Source organism: Phoca vitulina, unplaced genomic scaffold (assembly GCF_004348235.1).
Source record: "Phoca vitulina isolate PV1807 unplaced genomic scaffold, GSC_HSeal_1.0 scaffold15, whole genome shotgun sequence".
Taxonomy (NCBI): domain Eukaryota; kingdom Metazoa; phylum Chordata; class Mammalia; order Carnivora; family Phocidae; genus Phoca; species Phoca vitulina.
In genome coordinates, this window is record NW_022589718.1 from 2,448,633 (window position 1) to 2,466,356 (window position 17,724).

Consider the following 17,724-nt stretch of genomic DNA (forward strand, 5'->3'; position numbering starts at 1 on the left):
CACTAGAAGTAATTTCTCCCTCTTCTGTGACTAAATAGCATTTCACAGCTCCTTTATGTAACCTACAGTGCTTTTGACACTGTGCCACACATTCATGTATGCAGTCTGATCACCACAACTGGATTGTAAACTCTTTGAGAACCACAGTGTGTATAGCTCAATGTCTAATATATATTCATTCATCTATTAAACTAACATTTATGGAGTGCCCACTATCTCCTGGACACTAAGGGCACAGAGATCATTAAAGCATGTCTTCAAGGAGCTTATAATCCAATGTGGGAAGAAACTCTAAAGAAAAGACCAGGTCCCTTTAAAAAATTAAAAACAGCTCCTTTAAGGCTGGTCATGGAAGGAGTCCGTCCTTCTGGAGAGGAGAGCCTAAAGTCAACACCCCTAACCCTCAAACAAGAGACTCACCTTCCCCTTAGGGACTCCTGCTGCTGGCTGCCCCCACCATGCTGGACTTGGGAGATTAGTATTCCTTTAACTCTTCAACACCAGTGTAGACATACTAGTTTTTGTTGAATTTCCCATAGGAGAGCAAAGACCAGGGTGGACACTTATACAAAGCTTGTTTAAAGACTTGGGAATAATAAAAGGGAAATGAACAGAAAGAGTCACATCAACTAATAATGTAGCTCACAAGATGTGATGTGCTGAGGTATTCTGGGATGTATACCTGCTTCCAGGCGGCAGAACTTCTCTGTAACTCCTCTTATGCAGGAACCCCAGCAAAGCCATCTCAAGTTCCTGAAATCCAAACCCTGCCTGACAAGAAGACAGTAGCATCCCTCTTCCAGCAGCCTCAGGCTGGCCTCCTGGTTCTGGTCTCCTGAGGGAAATAATCATTGAACCAAATGGCTCCTTCCCTAGACGCTATACCCAGGAATATCCAACAGTGAATATACCTAGATGCTCTAGCATAGCATAGCATAGCATAGCATAGCATAGCATAGCATAGCATTATTCTGTGGCTTCTTGCTAGATGCTCCTTCATTCTCTCTCTATACTCCCTGTCTAGATGACCTCATGAGTGTAAGTGCTCTTTTAATTATTTAATTTTGATTTTGTATCCCCAACCTCAACCTCTTCATAAACCTCCAGACCCACATATCAAATCACCCACTTGACATCTCCACTCAGGTGCCTCACAGACATGTTAAACAGGACAAAAAAGAGCTCTTGAGTTTTCTTCCCAAATCTGTTCCTTCTTCCAGCCCTACTCCATCTCCAGCTTTCCCCATCTTAGTAAACAACATCACTATCCATTCAACTACTCATACCAATACCCACAAGTCATCCTGACGTCCTCTATTACCCTCATCCCTGCAGCTAATCCAGAAACAAACCCTGTTGATTCCCTCACCAAGTATATCAGGAATCCATCCTCTCTCCAACTCTACTGTCACAACCCCAATTCAGGCCACCATCACCTCCCGCCTGAAAGACTATAAACCACCTACACCCTGGTCTCCCAGCTCTACTCTCACCCCTTTCAATTCATTTCATATACAGCAGCAAGAGTGAGTTCAAAAAAACTATTAATGGTTATGTGAAGCTTAGACCCTTCAATGCCTTCCCATGGCATTAAATTCAAATGCCTTTACCACTTTGCTATAGACGGTTTGTGTCTCTCAAAATTCATATGTTAAGTCCTAATGCCCAATGGGATGGTATTTGGAAGTCGGGCCTGTGGGATGTGATTAGGTCATGAGAGTGAAGTCCTCATGGATGGGTCTCTTATAAGAGACCCCAGGGAGGAACCCCAGACTTACTACCATGTAGGGATGCAGAGAAAAGATGGCTGTCTATGAACCATGAGGCAGGTCCTCACCAGACACGGAATCTGCTGGTGCCTTGATCTTGCACTTCTCCACCTCCAGAACTGTGAGAAATAAATGTTTGTTGTTTAAGCCATTCAGACTATGGTACTTGTGTTGCAGCAGCTTGAATGGACTAAGGCACATCTCTTTTATCTACCCCCTTCCATCTCTCCAATTGAATCTCTTGCTCCTCCCTCCAACCTACCCTCCCCACTCCCCACTTCTAGGCCCTAGAATATGTTGTTCCCTCTGCTTGAAAGGTTTTTTCCCTGGTCTTCATATAGCTGGCTCCTTTTCTTTACCTTTAGGGGCAGACAGTGGAGGAGGAAATTGTTTCATTACATGACCAAGTGAATGAATTATTATGCTATAGGTCCTGTGATGGTGTATGTACAGACTACTATAGAAGCAACTAGGAAGTGTTAAAAAAAAAAAATTCATTCAGTAAAACTGAATTCCTAGTCTACTTTGTTCTTATTCTAAATTGGAGCCAGTGGGGATCACATTCAGGTGCTGGAATGTCAGCTTCATATCAAGGATTCAGGCTTCTCTTAGGTTGCGATTCCTCCATTCATACAGTGGGGCTTTCACCTTCATGCTCACAACATTGTTGTCGTGGCTCCAGGCATCAAGGAGGAAAGACAAAAAGCAAATGTATATGAGCCAATGGGGAGTCAATTGCCTTTGACAAGCTTTTTCATGAGCTCCTGCTTTTGCTCTATTGTTCAGTATTGAGATAAAAGAGGTCCTGGGAATACTTTTAACTGGGCACGTGACTACACCCACCTCCCAAATGGGACTCTGTTAATAAGGAAGACAGGAGAATGGAAATTGGGTAGACAACTAACAGGCTGTCCACAGCCAGTGGGAGTGAAGAGAGCAGCTACAGTCCATGAATAGTTTATATTTTTTAAATAAAGTCTGGAATTGAAAGACTTAGGGAAGGCTGACTGGAAAACAGGGAAGCCACGCAAGATAACTTTTATGTAATCTCCACAAGATAGATTAAAATAAGGAGAAATGACAAAAACATGTCCATAGTAACAAGAAGGTCTGGTAAGTGATGGCCGGGAAGGGGACAATGTGGTCAGCTCTGATCTGAAAGGATTGTAGGATGGCAACTAGTCACAGGGTCGTAAATAGCCACAAACTGACCATGTGATCTTGGGCAGGTTATGTAGATAAATTCCTTGGATCAAAATGTTACCTGTAAAATGAGACAATTGAACTAAATTATCTTCAATATCTTTTCCAACTCAGGGCTCCTGGGTGGCTCAGTTGGTTAAGCATCTTCCTTTAGCTCAGGTTATGATCTCAGGGTCCTGGGATCGACCCCTGCATCAGGCCTGTTTCTGCCTCTGCTTGCGCGCTCTGTCTCTCGCAAATAAATAAAATCTTAAAAAAAAAAAAAAATCTTTTCCAACTCTAAATTTCTACTAGTAATGGTCTTTTTTTTTTTTTTTTAAAGATTTTACTTATTTATTTGACAGAGAGAGACATAGCGAGAGAGGGAACACAAGCAGCGGGAGTGGGAGAGGGAGAAGCAGGCTCCCCGCAGAGCAGGGAGCCCGATGTGGGACTCGATCCCAGGACCCTGGGATCATGACCTGAGCTGAAGGCAGTCGCTTAACCAACTGAGCCACCCAGGCGCCCGTAATGGTCTTTTTTTCTTTCTTTTTTAGCAGTGAAATATTTTAGACAAATGAAAACTTACATAGAAAACATAAAATAGAATGACATGGGGATCAGAATTCTGGAGTTCTACTTGGCCTTGTCTTAATCCCCATGGTGGCCACTGAGCTCTAGAGAGTGTATTTCTATATAGTTCCATGTGTAACTGTAACAAAATATAATAAAATGATGTATTTATTGGTATAAGTCAGTCTACAGATATAGCCATGAGTATTCTTTTCAGAAAAGGAAAATTGCTTTTATTTCTTAACAATTTTCAACACTTAAAAAAAAAAAACCCCATTAAGTTACATAACTAGGGTTTCAAATCATGACACTATTGTGACTCTCATTTGAAATCACGGGGGAAATATTAATCAAATCTCACAGGAAAATTGACAGAATTTCCTCCAAAACTTATTCAGTAATGTTAGGAAAGAAAGAAGCCTGGATTGTAAAGAGAAGTTTTCAGAGTAACATACTTATTATTTTCTAGGTAGTTATTTAGATAAAAATTATTCTCACAGGAAAAAAACAAACCTTCACTAAGCAAATACTAGTTTCCTGTGTGCCAGACTTGACTGCTTCCTGTTTACCAAAAGTAATTGTTGGTAATTCAAAGCAAAGACCAGAAAAATGTATCTCTTGTCAGTCACCTGCTGAACTTCCTTCCCTTTCACTTGTTACACTTTGACATTCCCAAAGTTTTTAAAAATACCCTTTTAAAACTTTAATTTATTCGAAAAAGTAGCAGTAGAAAGACTCAATGAATTCTGAAGCAGGTATCCTCAAATTTCCTCCTCTAGTATCTACCCCTTGGAGGATAAGATTTTATGAATACTGATTATTTTTCTGATCCACACAGAATCCTAAGCTTATTTTTATCTCCAAAATAGCCCAACAAACCTGGTTTTACTCTCTCTAGAGATTCCCCACACTGGTGACTATAAGCTTCTGCATTTTTCTCTCCACTGTTTCCCTCCTCCTTCTTGATCCCGCTTTTTCTCTCACCAATGCAACCTTTTCAATTTCCAGATAGGTCTGGAAAACACCATCTGTTCCAAGTATCCCTGGTGCAGATTACAGGTTCAGGGGCACTATTCCTTGAACCCCAAATCCCAGACACACGGTCAGCCAGACTTTTTTTCTCATTTTTTAATTTTTATAAAGCTCTTCCACAGGAAAAAAAAATAAAGTAAATCGTATTTAGGTATGCATGAAAGGTAATGCAAAACCTTAAAACATATTTTAATCCTACATTTCATTCAGAAGCTTGAGAAAAACACAGGCTATTGTTTCCATCATCGTGTCGCCTTGCCTTCAGCCAGAAGGTCGTCTAGCTGCCCGAGCCCGACATCCCTAAAACCGAGGCCTTCGTCTAATGAAGCGACTGGTCTTCCCCCTGGTGAACAGGCCGAATTGGTGAACTGGCGCGGCCGAGTTTCTGCGCTAACAACGGGGACGGCCTCGGCAATAAGCTCGTCGCTACGGAAGGTGGTGCTATTGGGTCTGAGGGGAGAAGCGGCCGGCCGGGAGCTCCGCGAGCAGAGCCGCGAGGACAAACCCGGGATTTCTAAAGTGAATTCCCCTACTTGGAACACTCCGCTCGAGAGTGAGACTTCTAGTGACTCGAAGAGCTGGAGGTAGAGGCAGAAGTGCTCCGGCGGGACGGAGTCCGCGAGGAAACAGACACCAAAGCTAACGGGGGGGGCGACTCGGGGCCGGGCTCTCGCATCCAGGGGCGCCTTCTGGGGACGGGGTGCAGCGCGCGGAGAAAAGTTGTCGGGCGGAGAGAGCGGGTGGCGATGAAAACCAAATGTCTTTCATCCCCCGGAGACAAAGAGGTGCCTTCTTTTGACAACAGCTGCCAGTGCCACACACACCATACGGCGGGGCCGGCGGGGGAGGGGAGCGGGCGACGAGAGCGTCTGAGGCGAGGACCGGCTCCGACTTCCAATAATGGGCTGGTTGTCATGGTGACGAGCCCTCCATCTGAAGGGGGCGGCTGAAAGGACCCATTGTTCTGGAGCGGGGCTGCCCGGCCTGCGCCTGTTTCTCAGAGACACCTTTGAACACCTCCCCGCGTTCCCGCGAGGCGGGCGGACGGTAGGCGGCGGAGGCTCCTCGGGAGCTGCGCGCCAGGCCCGCGTACCCCAGATGGCGACGCCGCCGCGGCTCCACACGCGCCGCGAGAGGAGCAAGCCGCCACTTGCCCCCCGACTCGCTGCCGCCCGCGCATGGCCGCCCCAGAAATCGGCGTGCGACGGGCGCGCACAGCCCGACACTCGGTGGGTGACACGGCCGGCTTCCCGACCGTGCTGGAGGACGAACCCGCGGCTCCGAAAGCACTTGCCACGGCCTGGGGCCGGGGGGCGCCGGAAGGCCCCCGCACCCCAGAATCACTTCTCAGTCGTGCCGGAAGAAAACAAAATCGCGGTGTAAAGATTAAGTTACAAGCAGCAGTGCAGTTTTCCTTATTAGAGCAAACGATTAGAAAAAAACCTGGAAGTCCGTCCCCGGGGGCTGGTTAAATCATGCGGGGCGTTAGCCCTCTGATGAAATATTAAGTTGCCATTAAAAAAATAGAAGGCAACTTCATATGCAGAGATACGGGAATTTTCGGGGATACTCTAATCAAGCAAGCTGCAGAACAGTGTGAGTAGCGTGTGTCCGTACACAGACACACGTACTGGTGTGTATGTGTGTGTTTGCGTCCGAGCGGTTGCTTAGGGCAACTGTGGGACTGGAGTATGTAGTGGGGAGATGAAGAAAACTTCCTTGTCAGAAAACCTTGTTGTCTTTTGTACTTTTTACATTTTGTCCTATGTACCATGTATTACCTCTTTAAAAAAAAGAAAAACTTTTAAGGAGAACTTTAAAAGTATATTTGCTTGAACACTGTTTAATGAGGTTGGAACTCTCCGTAAGTCATCTGAATGCCTTTTTTTTTTAATGCTTTAATAAATACTAATTTTTAAAGTATACATATACAAACAATACAAATACCATTAACTCACAGAGATGCAAAGGTAAGTCACAGTGGCAAGTCAAATATAAAAACATACACTGAGGGCCAACTGATACTGGAGGATCCCACTGTATAATTCATTTATTATTATATCAGAATAAACACAGGGCTTCCAAATTAAACTAATGACATTACATTAGGATGATTTTCCTAACTACAAAATGATTTATAATCAGTGAAATGGACTACTGAACCCCAATGACATGGATGGTCTTTCTATACAGATAAAAGTGAAAATTACTTAGCAGTGACTTCACCCAACAATGAAAACAAAGTAGCATCTCTTGAGCATGTACTGTGTGCCTTACTGAACACTGTGTTAGGAGTTTGATAGGTATTATCTTTTAATTGTCCAAACAAACCATTTGCCTCTTTTACAAATGAAGAAACATGTAGAAATGTTCTGTTTACCCAATATCGCGCCAAACCTGAATTTGAATTTACATCTGACTGACTCTAAAGCCTATCTATGTTCTTAGCATTGACTTCACATGTTTCTTCTTAAATTATTGTGACAATAATATAGGCTCAATATGACTTTCTAATCCCATGGTTTCACAAATTGAATAAATGGTATCAAATATTAAGAGTTAGACTGTGTTTGAGGGACCTTTTGTTGTAAACAGTGTTGTGGGCCTGTAAATGTTTAACTCATGCCATAGCTTGGTTGTCCCGCGTAAATAGGAAGTCTTTGTTTTGTGAATAACTAATGTAGTCTTTATGTAGGTGCCCATAAATAAAGTGTAACTGGAATAACGCCTTCTTTATTTGTTCATGCATTGTCTATGGCTGCTTTTGTACTACCGTGGCAGAGTTGAATACTTGTAACCTAGACTGTATGACCCACAAAGACTAACCTATCTACAGTTTGGCCCCCTACAGAAAATGTTTGCTGATTTCTTGATCTAGAGTTAAGACCATGCACTTAGAAAGGCAAAAAGTACTTTTATAATTTAAAAATGCTATCCCCATTCTAAAACTGTTATTTTTATATTTGCCCAAGTATTCCTCTCCTATTCCAAACTGTACATTCAGGGCTGTCTCAAAGGGCTTTTTAGCATTGAGAAATTTCTTTCAGCTCTTACAAGATAAAGATGATATATGTATTGCCTTAGGTTTCAGTCAGCCATGATGCTTTTTTTTTTCCCGCCTGTGATAGAAAGCTCAGTGATGAGCACACATCGCTTTGCTTTGGAGGCTGTTCTTAACTGAAGACCTTCCAGGAAAAGAAAAAAGCCAAGGATATATGATACTTTGCCAAAACGAAGCAATTACTATGAGTTGAAATACATATCTTACGAAATCATGTACAGTATTTGGAACGAGCTTAGAGAGATGATTGCCACTGTCTTCCTTAGATTTCAAAGACTTGTGTTCCCTTTTCTTTTTTAAAGCTTTAGTGATTCTGAAAATCAGGGAGAAGTTTGTATGAATTTGTAGGAGAGAGCACGTGGGAAAAGAGCACTGTCCCATCCACGGGGACAATTGCCACTAATCGTAAAATATAACTTTTAGGAAAATTGATTTGGGAGGATATGAATCCCAGTTACCCCTTCCTCTCCATTACTGTTCCTGTCACCTTCTAGCTCAGAGCACTGGCAGTTTCTCCCTTGTTGCACAACTGGGAAGTCCTAGGTTTATGCCTATGGACAACACCTGCTTATAAAAGCCAAAAGCTGTAGGTGTATTTAGGCAGCGAGCTGGAGAACTTTCTGAGTTTGAAATTTTGTTTCTTTAAGCTGGGAAAAACTCTAAGCTCCTCCACCCAGTTAACAACTGACCTGTGTTGGCTTGTTTAAAGCACTCATGAAGTTGGCCATAGTACAGAAGTCTTATGAAGCACTGGACTTACCAGTAGGAACAGAACATTTCCTATGTAATTATGGTAGAGCTATCACCCTAGTCAACATCACTCAGAGGCAGGCAAATACTAATTCCAGCTAATAAAAATTAAATCCTGACTGTAGAATCTAGGCTAAGGGTTTATGGGTATTCACTGTACATTTCTTTCAAATTTTCTATGTGTTTGGAAGTTTTTCTAATCGGATGTTGGGGAAAATCAGATTCTAACCTGAAAGCTCCATTTTCTCTAAGTCTCTGAGGAACAAAACAAAACCAATATTTGAGGAAATATTAGAATTTTTCATTTAAAAACATACCCCCACCGCTGTAAAACAAAACCAAAAACAAAAAACACCTTAAGATCATAAGGATACTATGAATAATAAAAACACAGAATGGGATTCAGAGTCTAAATAATTTCAAGGTCTTTTCTTAAGCTTGAAAATATTTTGGGGAAAATATTTGGACATTTTCTAAGAAAATGATTCTCAGTATTATTCTTAAATTATTAGAGAATGGTAATAACACTAGTTGTGTATGAGAGTGGAATGTTCTTTTTTTTCCTTTGTATTCAATTTTAAATTGCCATTACTTGTTTCTGACTCCCAGATTGCCCTCATTGTAGGCTTCCCTCTACCAGAAGTTCCTAAAGGACCTCAACCCAATGTAGATGTCAAAGTCTCAAAGTCTTCTTTTCCCTTCTTTTCTCTCATCTCAGTAAGCATCCGTGGGCATCTCTTCCCACAGCTGCCAAACTACCCACCAACTTCTACTTAATCCGTCCTTAGCCCTCTCAGCACCTCCCCCACCCTACAAGAAGTCTTTTGATTAAGTGCATAAGGAGTTAAGTACTTATCTTACCAAATTAGAAAAAAAAGTGGGGGGAGGACTATGAAGAGAAAATGAAGAGAACAGTAAGAATTGAAATTAATAAAGTTGAAAACTGACCAAGAAAAAAGAGAAAGTAAAAATGGAAAAGAATAAGAAGGATATAATCATGGATATAGAAGAGATTTTTAAAAACGTTTTCTTTATAGAATTATGAATTATGTGGCAGCATATTTGAAGATTTAGATGAAATGTACAATTTGTAGGTAGAATGCAAATGACAAAGAGTGACCCAAGAAAAGGTGGAAATCTGAATGGTCCATTATCATAGAAGAAATTGGAAAGATAATTAAACATCTTTCTGTTAGAAGAAGAGGAAAACAAAAACTATTATTAATATCTTCAGCGACATTAGAGGGATCTATGGGAATGAGAACAGAACAATATGAGAAAGGAGCATAGAGAAGAAAAACTAAGAAATAACTCTTAGAAATTTAAAATATGGCTATCTTAACTTGAAAATCCAATAAAACATTTGGGAGAGTAAGTCTAGAAATCTCCCAGAAAGTATAGAAAAAAGACAGAGGTAGAGAAAACAGAAGAAAAATATAAGAAAAACTGTAGACCAATGCAGAAAGTCTAATACCTTACTAACAGGAATGCTATAGAGAATAGAGGAAATGGAGAGAAGGAAAAGTTGTTTTTTTGTTTTTTGTTTTTTTAATCTAACGAAATTCTCAGTTCTGAAGGGCCTGAGTACCTAAATTGAAAGGATTCACTGAGTACCCAGGTCAAAGAATGAAAACCACCCAGAGTAGGAAAAAGAAGTATTTAAAACCTATATGGATTTAAAGAAGAAGGAGGAGGAGGACGAGGAAGAAGAAGAAGAAGGAGGAGGAGGAGAGGAGGAGAAGAAGAGGAGGGAGGAAAAAAGGAGGGTGGAGAAGAAGAAAAGAAAAGAAGAAAGGAAGAGGTGGAAGAAGAGGAGAAGTGATAGGTTACCTGGTGCCTAGAGAGGGACAATATAGTTCTATTGGAGAACAAAAGAAGAATGATTTGGGTACATAGGAACCTGAGCAAAACCAAACAAACAAAAAGTAACTTCAGGAAAAATAGAATGCTATATGAGAAAAGAAATCTCATCACAGTATATTACTCAGTTTATCAGTAATAAAGGGTTAATATCCAGATATATAAAGAACGTCTACAACTCAACAACAAAAAACAATCTAATTAAAAAATGGAGGGGTGCCTGGGTGGCTCAGTTGGTTAAGCATCCAACTCGTGATCTCAACTCAGGTCTTGATCTCAGGGTGGTGAATTTAAGCCCTTCGTTGGGCTCCATGCTGGACATGGAGCCAACTTAAAAAAAAATTTTTTTTAATGGGCAAAAGACTTGAATAGACATTTCGCCAAAGATGACATCAAAATTGACCAAAAGCATATGAAGGATCCTCAATGTCGCTAATCATTTGGGAAATGCAAATGGAAACCACAGTGAGGTACTCCCTCACACCCTTTAAGAAGGCTACCATAAAAAACAACAACAATATAAAATAACAAGTGTTGGTAAGGATGTGGGGAAATTGGAACACTTTTGCACAATTGGTGGGAATGTAAAATGGTGTGGCCACTATGGAAAACAGTATAGTAGTTCCTCAAAAAAATTAAAAATATAGAAATATGATCCAACAATTTTACTTCTTGGTTATATTGAAAAGAATTGGAATCGGGGGGCGCCTGGGTGGCTCAGTTGTTAAGCATCAGCCTTTGGCTCAGGTCATGATCCAGGGTCCCGGGATCGAGCCCTGCATCGGGCTCCTTGCTCCGCAGGAAGCCTGCTTCCCCCTCTCCCCCTCCCCCTGCTTGTGTTCCCTCTCTTGCTGTATCTCTCTCTGTCAAATAAATAAATAAAATCTTTAAAAAAAAGGAATTGGAATTAGGGACTTCAAGAGATATTAGGACATGCATGCTCATAGCAATGCTACTCACACAATAGCAGAAAGGTGGAAGCAATCTGAGTGTCCATGAACAAATAAATGGATGAACAAAATGTAGTATATACAGATAATGGAATATTACACAGCGTTAAAAAGGAAGGATCTTCTGACATATGTGACAAGATGGGTGAACCTGGAGGACGTTATGCTAAGCGAAATAAATCAGTCACAAAAAGACAAATACTACATGATTCCAATTAAGCAGGTATCTAGAGTAGTCAAATTTATAAAGACAGAAAGTAGAATGGCAATTCAGGGGCTGGAGAAAGAGGGAAATGAAGACCTATTGTCTAATGGGTATAGAGTTTTAGTTTTGCAAGAGGAAAAAGTCCTGGAGATTGATTACACAACATTGTGAATATACTTAACATTATTAAACTGTACACCTAATGATTAAGATGGTAAATTTCACGCTATGTGTATTTTACCACAATTTAAAAATGTTTAAATTAACTCAAAATAGATCAAAGACCTTAATATAAGAACTAAATCTATCAAACTCATAGAAGGAAACAGGTGTAAATCTGCATGACCTCGGATTATACAATAGTTTCTTAGGTATGATGCCAAAAATACAAACAATCAAAGAAAAATAGATAAATTGGACTTCATCCAAATTAAAAAGACACTATCAAGAAAGTGAAAAGACACTGACAAAATGGAAGAAAATATTTGCAAATCTTGTATCAGATGAAGATCTAGAATATATAAAGAACACTTACAATTCAACAAGAAAAAGACAAATAACCAACTTTAAAATATACAAAGGATTTGAATAGACATTTCTCCAAAGAAAATATACAAATGGCCAAGAAACAGATGAGAAGATGCTTAAGATCTTTAGTCAACAGGAAAATGCCAATCAAAAACACAATGAGATACCACTTCACACTCACCAGGAAGGCTATAATAAACAAACAACAAAAAAATAACAAGTGTTGGAGTGAATGTGGAGAACTCAGAAACTTCGTATATTGCTGGTGAGAATGTAAAATGGTGCAACTGCTATGGAAAACAATTGGGTGATTCCTTAATAAGTTAAACATGGAATTATCCTGTAACCCAATTGTTTTCATTCCTAGGTAGGAGAGAATTGAAAACATGTTCACACAAAAACTTGTAAATGGATGTTCATAGCAGCATTTTTCATAATTGCCAAAGAGTGAGAACAACTTAAATGTCCCATCAACTGATAGATAAACTGTGGTTTATCCACACAATGGCATAAAAAGACAAGTAATGATACATGCTACAACAGGATGAACTTTGAAAGCATATGCTAAGTCAAAGAAGCCAGCAACAAAAATCACATATATGATTCAATTTATGTGAAGTATCCAGAATAGGTAAGGTAAATCATAGAGACAGAAGTAGATTAACTTGGGATTGGGGTAAGGGAGAGTGGGAATGAGGAGTGACAGCGAACGTGTATGGAGTTTCTTTTTTGGGGCGGTGCAAAATATTTAATATTAGATTGTGGTGATGTTTGCACACCTTTGTGAATATATTAAAACCCATTGAATTGTATACTTTATATATGAATTTTATGATATGTAAAGTGTATCTCAATAAAGCTATAAAAAAAAGAATCTCACGGGCACCTGGGTGGCTCAGTTGGTTAAGCGACTGCCTTCAGCTCAGGTCATGATCCTGGAGTCCCAGAATCGAGTCCCACATTGGGCTCCCTGCTCAGTGGGGAGTCTGCTTCTCCCTTTGACCCTCTCCCCTCTCATGCTCTCTCTCACTCTCTCTCTCTCAAATAAATAAATAAAATCTTTAAAAAAAAAATTTCACAAAAAGGAACTATTATCTCTTCCCCCATCCTTCTTTTCATTGCTATCATGATATTTGCATTTCTTCCCATCTTCCATATGCTTGGACTGCTTTCTGTACACATTCTATTTTCTCTAATACAGAGTGAGTGTCATTCTGCCTTTCCACTTTCTCCCTCCAACGTCCATGTGTGAGAACTGGTCACTTGTTTCCTCCTTTCTTATCACTTGCAAACAGCAGGAGGGCAAGGAGGCTGAAAAGAGGCAAGGACTAAAGCAGGAATACCAGGGAAAAACCTACTGTTATAAGTAAGGTGAGAAATGACCAGGGTAGCCGCAGTAGAGATAGTGGAAGTAGTTAGATTCTCCATAAAATTGGAGGTGGGGCCAATGAGATTTGCCAACAGATTGGTTATGATGTGTGAGAGAAAAAGGAGTCAAGAATGACTTTAAAGTTATTGACCTGAGTACCTGGAAAGAATAAGATTATAACTACTAAAATGAAGAGTCTAGAGGAGCAGATTTGGGTTGAAATATCAGGAGGTCAGTTTGAGATGTTTAAGCTTGAGATGTCTCCAAGTAGAGCTGTTGGGCAGTGTGATATAATAAAGAATATATCTAGTTTTTGTCTTGGCACAGAGCTTCAAAACTTCTGAGAAGTTCTGGAGGGGTAGGAGTGTCTTGTTATGCTAATGAGGTGACTCCTGGGAGGCCTCTAGGTAACTTCAGGATGGGGGTTGGTCACCAGAAAATCCAACCTTGTGACTAGAGGGTTGGGACTCTGGGCCAGTCTGACCTCAGGGAAGGGGAGGTGGGTTGGAGATTGATTTTAGTTAATTATTTAGTTAATAAATCCCTAATGAAAACTCTGGACACTGAGACTTGGAGGAGTTTCCTGGTTGGTGAACACATTGATGTGCCAGGAGGGTGATGCACCCTGACTGCATAAGGAGAGGACATAGGAGCTCTGCACTGTCCCCAAGATTATGCGTATATCCTTTAGATTAAAACTAATGTAAGCATAGCACTTTCAGTGGGTTCTGTGAGTCATTCTAGTGAATTATTGAACCTATGGGGATCATAGGAATCCCCAAATTTATAGCCAGTCGATCAGTAGTGTGGTGGTCTGCAGACACTGGTGGTTAGCATCCGAACTGAATTGTATTACAGTACACCCAATTGATGTCAGAACAGGCAGGGTGGAAACAGAGTAAGTTGGTAGTTTGATATTCAACTCTGAGGATTCAGGGGAAAAGTCAGGGCTAGAGGGAAAACACTGTGAGCTTTGAGCATATAGATAGTTTTTAAAGGCTCAAGACTGGATGAAGTTATCTAAAGAGAGAGAGTAGATAGAAAAGAGAAGAGAAGACATCTGAAGCCATGCCAACAAGTAAGGAAGCTGTGGAGGAACAAGTAAAGAAGATTGAGAAGTGGCCAGACAGGAAAACCAGACAAGTATGATCCTGAAGAAAATAAACTGTCTAACATTGCTGATAAGTTGAGTAAGACAGAGACTGAGAACTTTTCATTAGACTTAACAATGTGGAGGTTATGAGAGACCAAGATCAGAGAAGCTTCAATGGAGTGAAGGGGTTCAAGAGGGAATGGGAGGTGAGAAATTAGGGCAACTCATTTAAACAATTTTGTTGTAAAAAGTGGAAGAGAAATGAGGCCATGTTTGGAGGAGGTAGTGGAAGCAAGGAGGCATGGGTTTATTTTTTAAGTGGGTGAAGTACCAGTAAGTTTACATGGTGATGGAAATGATCCAGTAGAAAGTGAAAAATTTATAGAGAAGGAACAATTACTGGAGGGGGCAAGCTGGGTGAGTAACAGGTGAGTTGGGACAGAACTTGGTACACAAATGGAGATCATCCATAGTAATCGCATGTGCAGTTGACCCATAGTAACAGGAGAAAAGGTACAGTGCACAGATGGCAATAAGTATGTAGGTCTGGTGTTAGGAGCTTATGGAAACTTCTCTAACTACTGCTGTCTCAGATTGGATTCTCTAGAAACAGACACTGAGACAAAGATGTTCATTAGGGATCAACACCAATGAATAGAAGTGGAGGAAGCGGGATCAGGCAGAGGAAGAACATGAACTTGGAGGCAGACCCAGCAAGACCTTAGCCAACTCAGTGGGGTGCTATGGAGGAAATATTGCCCTCCAAAGTTGTTCTGCATTGAGCTGTCCTCTATATACCAACCTCCCTCAACCCAATCTACAGCCTAGGGTAGTGGGATTCTCCTGGTTCTCCCAATAAAAGGCTGTCACACAGGTGGGGGCATGCTTGATGGGGCTCTGAGCTCCCAAGTGTTCTCTGAAACTGTGCCTCTACCAGTCCACTAGGTACTGTAACTGGCTTCACGGAACTGTGAGTCCAGGGCAGCTTGTAATGTATATACTGATTCAGTATCCCTTATCTGTGGGAAGGGAGAAAGATATGTGGTGTGCAGAGTGGGGGCAGCCTCTGTATGGGGAGAGCCAAAGGAAGATTAAGAAGATAAATGGTGGGTAGACCAAACTGAGTTGATCAATTCAGATGTCAAGAATGGGCTGAAGAATCCATGCTTTGGCCAAGATTAGGTCATTCCCGGTTCTCCATGGAAATGACCTCCCCTTGTGTGAATTTGGCTTACTGTTCATAGCCATGAACTGCTCATTAGGTCATCCGGGGGCCCTTTGATGTGGGGAATAACTCCTGTGTGCTGTATATCTTCTGTTTGGCCCTACAAATCCACTCTCCACATCCCTCTGCCCTGCTGTCTGCCCTGGGAGGCTGACCTGTGTAATTTAGCCTCTTCCTTCCCTCTTCTGTTTTGAGTAGAGTGAATAGGGAACACCATCAAAAAACCAGAAGCAGGGAGGAGAATGAGAAGAGTATTTGTTCCCCTCCTTCTCTGTGATGTCGCCTTGGGCTGGCTGTGTCCTTTGACAGAAGGTCACTGGTTCTCTCAAGGCAGCTTAATCTACATAATTCTCCTTCAGGTTACAGGCATACTTTTCCTCCTCTCATCCCTTTAGGTTGCATGCTCCAGGTTCCTCTCTAGTTTCTCATGTGGGTCTCCTATACCCTACCCACATTTAGGAAAGTAATTCCTTTGTAAATAAACTCTTTAAATATTTAAGTATTAAGTGTTTCTCATCCCTAGCTGACCCACCCTCTAAATCCTGACCTGCTGCTGGAGCAGCTAGGAGTGGAGGATGAAGAGAAGTGGACACAGAATCTACTCGGAGGAAGAGTATACAGTAGTGCGGACAGTGGTCAAACCAGTAAAACTAAGTTTCAGGGGCAGTGGTCAAACCAGCGAAACTATCTAAGGTGGAGAGGGATACCATCAGCTTGTATAACTAAAGAGCACAGAGGCAATCTCTCTTGAGGCATGACTCATTTAAGGACTTAAACATGTCCTCAAGACTTGATCTCTCGCTTTATCTATTGCTTTTGCTTTCCTTAATGTTCATTTCCATCATGGCCACACTCTTTTCTTTGTGGAGGCAGACTGGCTAAAGGCAATACTGTGCTTATTTAGTCCTTTAGCTGGGGGTAGAAAAGAAAGCATTTCTTTTCTGATAACACCAGCAAGAGTCCCAAGTCTTTGGCTCGTTGGGCTGGCTTGGGTCACATGCTCATTCCTGAAACAATCATAATGACCAGGGAATTGTGTGATAGAATTATCCAGACCTGGTTCATCTGCCCAGTTCTGTGGTGGGAGTTGGCGAAGGGCTAACCCCACTTGAAACACACAGCATGAATTCCCCATAAGAAATAAGAGCTCTATAACCAGCGGTGGGGGAAGGGAAATGGTCTGGGAAGCAGAAGTTAAAGCTACCACAGTTCAGCACAAATGAATTCTGAGTGGAGGTGTGAATGGCAGCTTTGGAGAGTCTGCTGGGAGAAACTGTTGAGCCCATTTCCTCTGAGGGTAGTGCTATAGCATCACAGCACTCTTTCTACACTTGATGGTCAGCCTGACAGGTGGTCAGATTAGTGGGAGGTGTGCGGGTGGGGGCGGGGGCAGTAGAGGGTTGTGGATTGCTTTGAAGTTTGGCCATATCTCCTGAGATGGGAATAACTTGGAGCCTCCATGTCTGATTGGATAGCTCACAAGCAATGCTATGAACAGTATAGGATTCAGAGAGCCATGGCTAGGGAGAACCAAGTGCGTCTTCAGCCAAGCAAGGCAAAGCCTCAGCCCAAAAACTGGCAGGCAGATGTGTGTGGGAGCTCATCCACTACCAGCCTCTACTAGGGTGCCTTCTTTGGAACCTAAGCAATTGCATCATGCATGCCGTTTCCTAATGCATCATGCATTCAACCATTTTGGAGCTCTCTGCCTTGACTTTTGGTTCTCCTTCAAAGACTCCTTCTCCTACCTCATTGGTGTAATTTTTGTTGTGACCCTTCAAGTAAGAAACCCTGCTCAGTTAAGAAACCCCAAGCTCATCTCTCCTAATCCCCACCATGCTGGCCCCACTATGGAGCGGGGTGTCCACTTCTTGGCTGGCTCTATTGGAGCAGGACCAGCATTTCTGGTTATGACAGCCACCTTGTGAAGAAGAGAGGACTCTTTATGGCTCTAAGGTAGTTCATTCTGCCAATACTTGAATTGTCCTGCTAAATATGCATTCTTGCAGAGCTATGAAGGACATTGTTCTCCCAGCTGTCTCCCATTTGCTCCATCAAATTCTCAGTATCCTCTCACAGGGTAGCTATGAAGTGAAGGTGTGCCAGGGTCTGTAGGTCAAGAGTTAA